Here is a 7,701-nt window from a genome sequence, read left to right as displayed (position 1 = left end):
ACTTCCTACCTCATGGCAAGGTCACTGTTAGAAATGACAAAGGACAGCCTATAGAGAAGCACCACCAGCATCTGCTAAACAGAAGCACCTAGGATTTTCTCCCTCATCTTATTCCCCATCTGTACGTCCTCCCTCACCTGCACTAGCCTGGATGGATCAATTCTTGAAGGGCATGAAGGCACAGATCCATGCCCCCTTCTCAGCCTGGCCTGTGCCGGTGAGGGCAGGAGCTTTGGCTGGACAACAGGATGCACTTTCATATTTCCATTTAAACTAGACTTCGCTTCTTTGTGTGTTTTATTTTCTCAACTTTTATAATGGTTTTCAAACATACAGACAAGCTGGGATAATAGTACAGTAAGATCAGGATATCCTCCTCTTTCAATGAGGTGAAAGACTTGTATACTAAAAATTACAAAACATTTCTGAAAGAAATTTTGAAAGACATAAATAAATGGAAAGACGACCCATGTCCATGGATTGGAAGAAATATAATTATTAAGATGACACAATTACCAGAAATGATCTATGATTCAATGGAATCCCTATCAAAAGTCCAAGAACGTTTTTTGCAGAGATGGAAAAGTAGATCCTCAAATTCAAACAGAATTGCAACGGCCCTGAGCAGTCAAAACAATCTTGAAAAAGGAGAATAAAGTTGGAGGACTTACATTTCCCAATTTCAGAACTTACCATAAAGCTACAGTAATCAAAACAGTGTGGTACTGGCATAAGGATAAACCTACAGATCAATGGAATAGAATTGAGAGTCCAGAAATAAATCTACATATATATGGCCAACAGATTTTCAACAAGGGTGCAAGTCTAGTCAATGGGGAAAGAATAGTGTCTTCAACAAATGGTGCTGGGATAACTAGATATCTACATGCAAAACTATGAAGTTGGACCCCTACCTCATACCATTTACAAAAATTTACTCAAAATAGATCAACAATGTAAATATAAGAGATAAAACCATAAAACTCTTGGAAGAAAACATTTAAATCTCCATGACCTTGGGTTTGGCAATGGATCTTTAGATATTAAATCCAAAGAAAAAAAACAGACAAATTGAACGTTATCAAAATTAAGAACGTTTGTGCAATAAATGATATTATTAAGGAAGGAAAAAGAAAACTGTCAGAACAGAAGAAAATATTTATAAATCGTATATATGATAAAGAGCTCAATATACATAAAGAATTCTTACAACTCAATGACAAAAAGACAAACAACTCAATTTAAAAATGGACAAAGGACTTGAAGGACATTTCCGCAAAGAAGATATACAAATGGGCAACAAGCATATAAAAACACGCTCAACATCATTAGTCCCTAGGGAAATACAAATCAAAACCACAATGAGATATCACTTCATACCTACTAGGATGACTATAATTTTTTTAAAAGGAAAATAAATGTTGCAATGATCTGGGGAAATTGGAACCCTCTCACAACTGCTAGTGAGAATGCAAAACGGTGCAGCTGCTGTGGAGATCAGTTTGATGGTTCCTCAAGAAAGTTAAACATAGAATTAACATATGAAGCAGAAATTTCATTCCTAAGTACAGTCAGCCCTCCATATCTGTGGGTTCCACATCCACAGATTCAGGCAAGAGTGATTATAAATATTTAGGGGAAAAATTCCAGAAAGCTCCAAAAAACTTTCAAAACTTGGCTTTGCGACAGGCCACCAACTCTTCACACAGCACTCACATTGTATTAGGTATTACAAGTCATCTAGAGATGATTTAAAGTATACAAGTGTTTATCCGTGGTTATATGCAAATACTACACCATTTTATATAAGGGTCTGGAGTATCCACAGATTTTAGTATCCATGGTGGATCCTGGAACAAATCCCCTGTGGATAGAGAGGAATGACTATATATACCCAAAAGAATTAAAAACAGGGACTCAAATAGACACTTGCACACCTGTGCATTGCAGCATTATTCACAATAGTAAAAATGTGGAGACAAGCCAAGTATCTATTAACAGATGAAACGATAAACAAATGTGGTAAATACATACAATGGGATATTATTCAGTCATAAGAACAAATGAAATTCTGAGACATGGATGAACCTTGAATACATTATGTCAGGTAAAATAAGCTGGATACAAAAGAACAATTATTGTAGGATTCTACTTATATGAAATATCTAGAATAGGCAAATCATAGAGGCAGTAGGTAAATTAGAGGTTACCAGGGGCTCTGGGAAGTGGGAAATGAGTTATTGCTTAATGGGTACAGAGTTTCTGTTTCGGGGTGATGAAAAGTTTTGGAAATAGATAGTGATAAGGGCTGCACAAAATCGTGAATGTAATTAATAGCACCAAATTGTACACTTAAAATGGTGAATTTTATGTTATATGTATTCTACCACAATAAAAAATATTAAAGATAATTGGTGGTCTCCAGGTGTGAAATGGGAGAGAATGATGACCAGGACTAGAAACCTACAGGGTCAGAGCTCTTTACCCTGCTAGGCCAGAGGGGAACCCGTCAGCATACCAGGGTCCACTTACTCTCACACAGGAGCTTCCTTGCTGCAATATAGCAGTCATGGATCTGGAGTGGGTGGAGATATGGGGCCACAGGGAGGCTTGTGCAGAGGTGACAGGGCACAGCTCTACCTTGCTACCTTCTCCTTCCACTGTGGAAATCTTGTTCCCACTTGTCTCCAGCTTTATTCCAAGTCATGCTTGGGAAGTGCTGAGCCTGTATCTGGGAGCGCCTCCAAACTAGGCCATAGCTGGGTGCACTGTGAAGAGGCGGACTTACGGTATTGTGATTTTATCTGTCTGTGAATAATACAAATCTTCTCATTCCCCTTTCCTTCCCTACCAACTTATCCACCTTGCTATATTGCAGCAAGGAAGCTCCTGTGTGAGAGTAGGTAGACCCTGGTGTGCTGATGGGTTCCCCTCTGGCCTAGCAGGGTAAAGAGCTTTGAACCTGTAGGTTTCTAGTCCCAGTCATCATTCTCTCCCATTTCACACCTGAAGATTTTGATATGTTTCAGAGAGATAAGGGAATGTTGGGGATGGGGTGGTGGAATGCAGGTGTTTCATCAAGGTGACCATCAAGGTATTCAGGATGGCATGAGCTAGAACAGGAATGAGAAGGTGGTATCCAAAGGGGAGTTGGAGAGCAATCCCATCACAGGGACTGGAAGGGGGAACTCTGTGTGGGGCTCTGCATGCAGCCTTTGTAGTGCAGGCAGAACCCTGTGACTCGGGCAGCCTTAGGGACGGTGCTCAGGGAAACACGATACAGAAGAGCAAATCCTGCAGAAGACCTGTCCACAGAGTCTGCACTTGCAGGGAACTGTGCAGCACAGCACATTCTCACAATATGGCCTGGGTGAGCCTTGGGGTCCTAATGTAGCCCAGGGAGAGCAAGGCGGCCAGGAAAAAGATGGCCAACAATTCCTCAACCCCTGGCGAGCAAACACACATATTACCTACACTGTACAGTCATTCTTACACCTACATTTCCCAAAAGAGAACTCACTTATCACAGCTGTGGTGGTCTGGAATAAAGCTCATGGGGAAAAGGAATTTTGTTCTAGTTTGCCATTTTTAAAAAGCAAATTCACAACCCTTTGAATTTTTAGTCATACAAGTTAAAGCATCAAAAAGGACATATGCCCTGGACTCGGAACCACTGCCACCGCTGCCGCCATCATCACTAACGCCCAGCATTTCAAAACTTATTAAAAAACTACAGTAATAAAGACAGTATGCTACTGGCATGAGAATAGACATACATATTAATGGAATTGAATGGAAAGTCTAGAGGTAAATCCTTACACTTAGGGGCAATTGATCAACAAGAGTACCTGGGCAATTCAATAGGGAAAGAATAACCTTTTCAATAAATGGTGCTATGACAACTGGATATTTACTTGCAAAAGAATAGTTACACCCCTCCCTACACATTTTACAAATATTAATTCAAATTATTCATACACCTAATTAAATGTAGGGGCTAAAACTATAATGATCTTAGAAGAAAATATAAGAGTAAATTTTTGTGACCTTGAGTTAGGCAATGGCTGCTTAGGTATGACACCAAAAACAAAAGTGACCAAAAAAAAAAAAAGATGAATCAGACAATCAAAATTAAAACCTTTTATGCTTCAGAAGATACCATGAAGAAAGTGAAAAGACAACTCAAGAAATGAGAGAAAATATTTGCACAGTACAGTGTGATCCAGCAAATGAAGGAGAAATTGAGACTTTCCTGGTAAAGAAAAGCTGAGGGAGTTCATCACCATTAGACCTACCTACAAGAAATGCTGATTTCCTTCAAGTTGAAATGAAGGGATTATAGAAAGCAATATGAAAGCTCTTTGGTAAAGATAACTGCATAGAAAAATACAGAATCTTGTCGTATTGTAATGTTGGTGTGTAAATCACTTTTAATTCTGGTATAGCATTGGAGAGAAAAAAGCATAAAATTAACTCTAAGTCTATGTTAATAGATATATAATATTAAAATGTAATTTGCATGTGATAATATTTATAGTAAGAAATTTATAATAAGAAATATATATTTGGGGCTTTCCTGGTGGCGCAGTGGTTGAGAGTCCGCCTGTCGATGCAGGGGACGTGGATTCGTGCCCCAGTCCGGGAGGATCCCACATGCTGTGGAATGGCTAGGCCCGTGGGCAGTGGCCACCGAGCCTGCGTGTCCGGAGCCTGTGCTCCGCAGCGGGAGAGGCCACAACAGTGAGAGACCTGCATACTGCAAAAAAAAAAAAAAAAAGAAAAAAGAAATATATATTTGGCCTTAGTCACCAGTCCAGGCACAGAGATCCTAAAACCCTTGGAATTTACTTGGAGATACACCTTGGAGATAAATGTGTCTCTTCTTATATTAATGAGGTGACTTTTGGGCCACACCTAAGTATGCCTGGGGGCTGGTTGCTAGGAGAACCAACCAGTGATTAAAGGGTTGGACATTCAGCCCCAAACCCCTGACCTCTGGGAGGGGAGAGGGGTTGGAGGTTAAATCAATCACTAACGGCCAAAGATTTAATTAGTCATACGTATGTAATGAGGCTTCCATAAAAACCTAAAGCGATGGGGTTTGGAGAACCCCATGTTTTGGAGATGAACATATGGAGGTTTGGGGAGAGTAGCATGCTCAGAAAGTGCATGCCCTTTCCCCATATCTTGCCCTATGCATCCCTTCCATATGGCTGTTCCTGAGTTATATCCTTTTATAATAAATTGATGATCTAGTAAGTAAATGTTTCTCTGAGTTCTGAGAGCCACTCTATAAATTAATCAAACTGAAGAAGGGGTTTGCTGAAACTTCCAATCTATAGCCAGTGGATCAGAACCATAGGTAAAAACCTGGGCTTGCAACTGACATCTGGAAGTGGGTTGGGAAGCCGTCTGTGAGACTGAGCCCTTAACCTGTGGGATCTGATGCTATCTCCAGGTAAACAGCGTCAGAACTGAGTTGAATTGTAGGACATCCAGCTGGTGTCTGAGAATTACTTGTCATTGTTGGTGTGGAAACACGCCCCCCCCCACACACACACACTGTAACTGGTTGCAGAATGAAGAATTTCTTGATGGTGGCATGAGGAAGAACACAAACACACACATTGAAATTGGTGACCAGAAAACATTTTATTGCAATATTAATAACATATAGTTCGGGGAGGGGGACAGAAATGTAAAGGAGTAGAGATTTTGTATATGATTGAAGTTAAGTTGTTGTCAGCTTAAAATAGATTGTTATAACTTCAAGATGTTTTATGTAATCTCCCTGTTCACCACAAAGAAAATACCTATAGAAGATACACAAAAGGAAATGAGAAAGGAAACAAAGCACATCACTGCAAACAAACAAAAATCAATGAAACAGGAAGGAAGGCAACAAGAGAGGAAATGAGATACCAAATAGCTATAAGATATACAGAAAACAATTAACAAGATAGCAGTAGTAAGTCCTTCCTTATCACTAATTAATTTAGTGGGTTATACTCCCCAATTAAAATGATATACTGTCAGAATGGATTAAAAAGAAAAAAATATCCAGCTATGTGCTGTCTAAATGAGACTCATGTTAGATCAAATGATGCACCCAGGGTGAAAGGGAAAAGATGGAAAAAATTATTCCATGCAAATGATAAACAAAAGAGAGCAGAAGAGGCCATACTTATATCACACAAAATAGATTTTAAGTCAAAAACTGTCAAGAGACAAATAGGACATTATATAATGATAAAAAGGACAATTCTTTAGGAAGATATAACAGTTTAACTATATATGCACCAAACACCAGAGTTCCCAAATATATGTAGCAAATATTGAGAGAATTGAAGGGAGAAATAGCAACACAATAATAGTAAAAGGATTCAATACTCCACTTTCAATAATGGATAGAAAAACCAGACCAATAAGGAAAGAGAAGACTTGAACAATATTATAAACAATGGACCTAACAGACACATACAGAACACTCCATCTAACACATTTTCCTCAAGCATCCATGAAACTTTATCCAAGATGGCCACATGTTAGGCCACAAAACAAGTTTTAATTTAAGAAGATTGAAATCATACCAAGTATCTTTTCTGACCACAATGCAATGAAACTAGAAATCAATAGCAGAAGGAAAACTGGGAAATTCACACATATGTGGACATTAAGCAACACATTCTTAAAGAACCAATGAGGCAAAGAAAAAATATCACAAGAAAAATTTTAAAACTATCTTGAGACAAATGAAAAATAACATCCCCAAACTTATGGGAATGCAGTTAAAGCAATACTAAGAGGGAAATCTATGGTTGTAATCAGATTAAGAAGAAATATCTCAAATCCACAACCTAATTTTACACCTCAAGGAACTAGAAAATGAAGGAAAAAACTAAATCCAAAGTAGCAGAAGGAAGGAAATAATGAAGATTAGAGTAGAAATAAGTGAAATAAAGAAAAGAAAAACAATAGAAAAAATCAACAAAACACAGTTTTTTTTTAAGATCAACAAAATTGACAAGCCCTTAGCAAATTAACCAAGGGGAAAAAAAGTCTCAAATAAAATCAGAAATGTAAGAGGGAACATTAAAAGTTATACCAAAGAAATAATAAGGAATGTAAGAGACTACTATGAACAATTATACAGCAAAAAATTGGATAATTTAGAAGAAATTAATAAATTCCTAGAAACATACACCCTATCAAGACTTAATCACAAAGAAATAGAAAATCTGAACAGACCTAGTAAAGAGATTGAGTCAGTAATCAAAAATCTCCCAACAAAGGAAATCTTAATACCAGATGGTTTCACTGGAGAATTCTACCAAACTTTTTTTTAATTAACACCTATTCTCCTCAAACTCTTCCAAAAAATTAAAGAAAAGTGAATACTTCCAAACTCATTCTGTGAGGTCAACATTCCCTGATATCAAAGATAGACAAAGATACTATTAAAAAACTACAAACCAATATCCCCAATTATCATAGATACAAAAATCCTCAACAAAATAGCAAACTTAATTCAACAGCACATTTAAAGGATTACACAGCATGACCAATTAAAATTTATTCCTTGGTACAAGGAGGGTTCAATAGATATGAAAACCAACCAACGTAACACACCATATTAACATAATGAAAGACCAAAAAATATGACCATCTCAATAGATACAGAAGTATTTGACAAATTTCAAC

The sequence above is a fragment of the Delphinus delphis genome, chromosome 7 (assembly GCF_949987515.2).
Source record: "Delphinus delphis chromosome 7, mDelDel1.2, whole genome shotgun sequence".
In the NCBI taxonomy this organism is placed as follows: Eukaryota; Metazoa; Chordata; class Mammalia; order Artiodactyla; family Delphinidae; genus Delphinus; species Delphinus delphis.
This window is presented reverse-complemented; position numbering follows the sequence as displayed.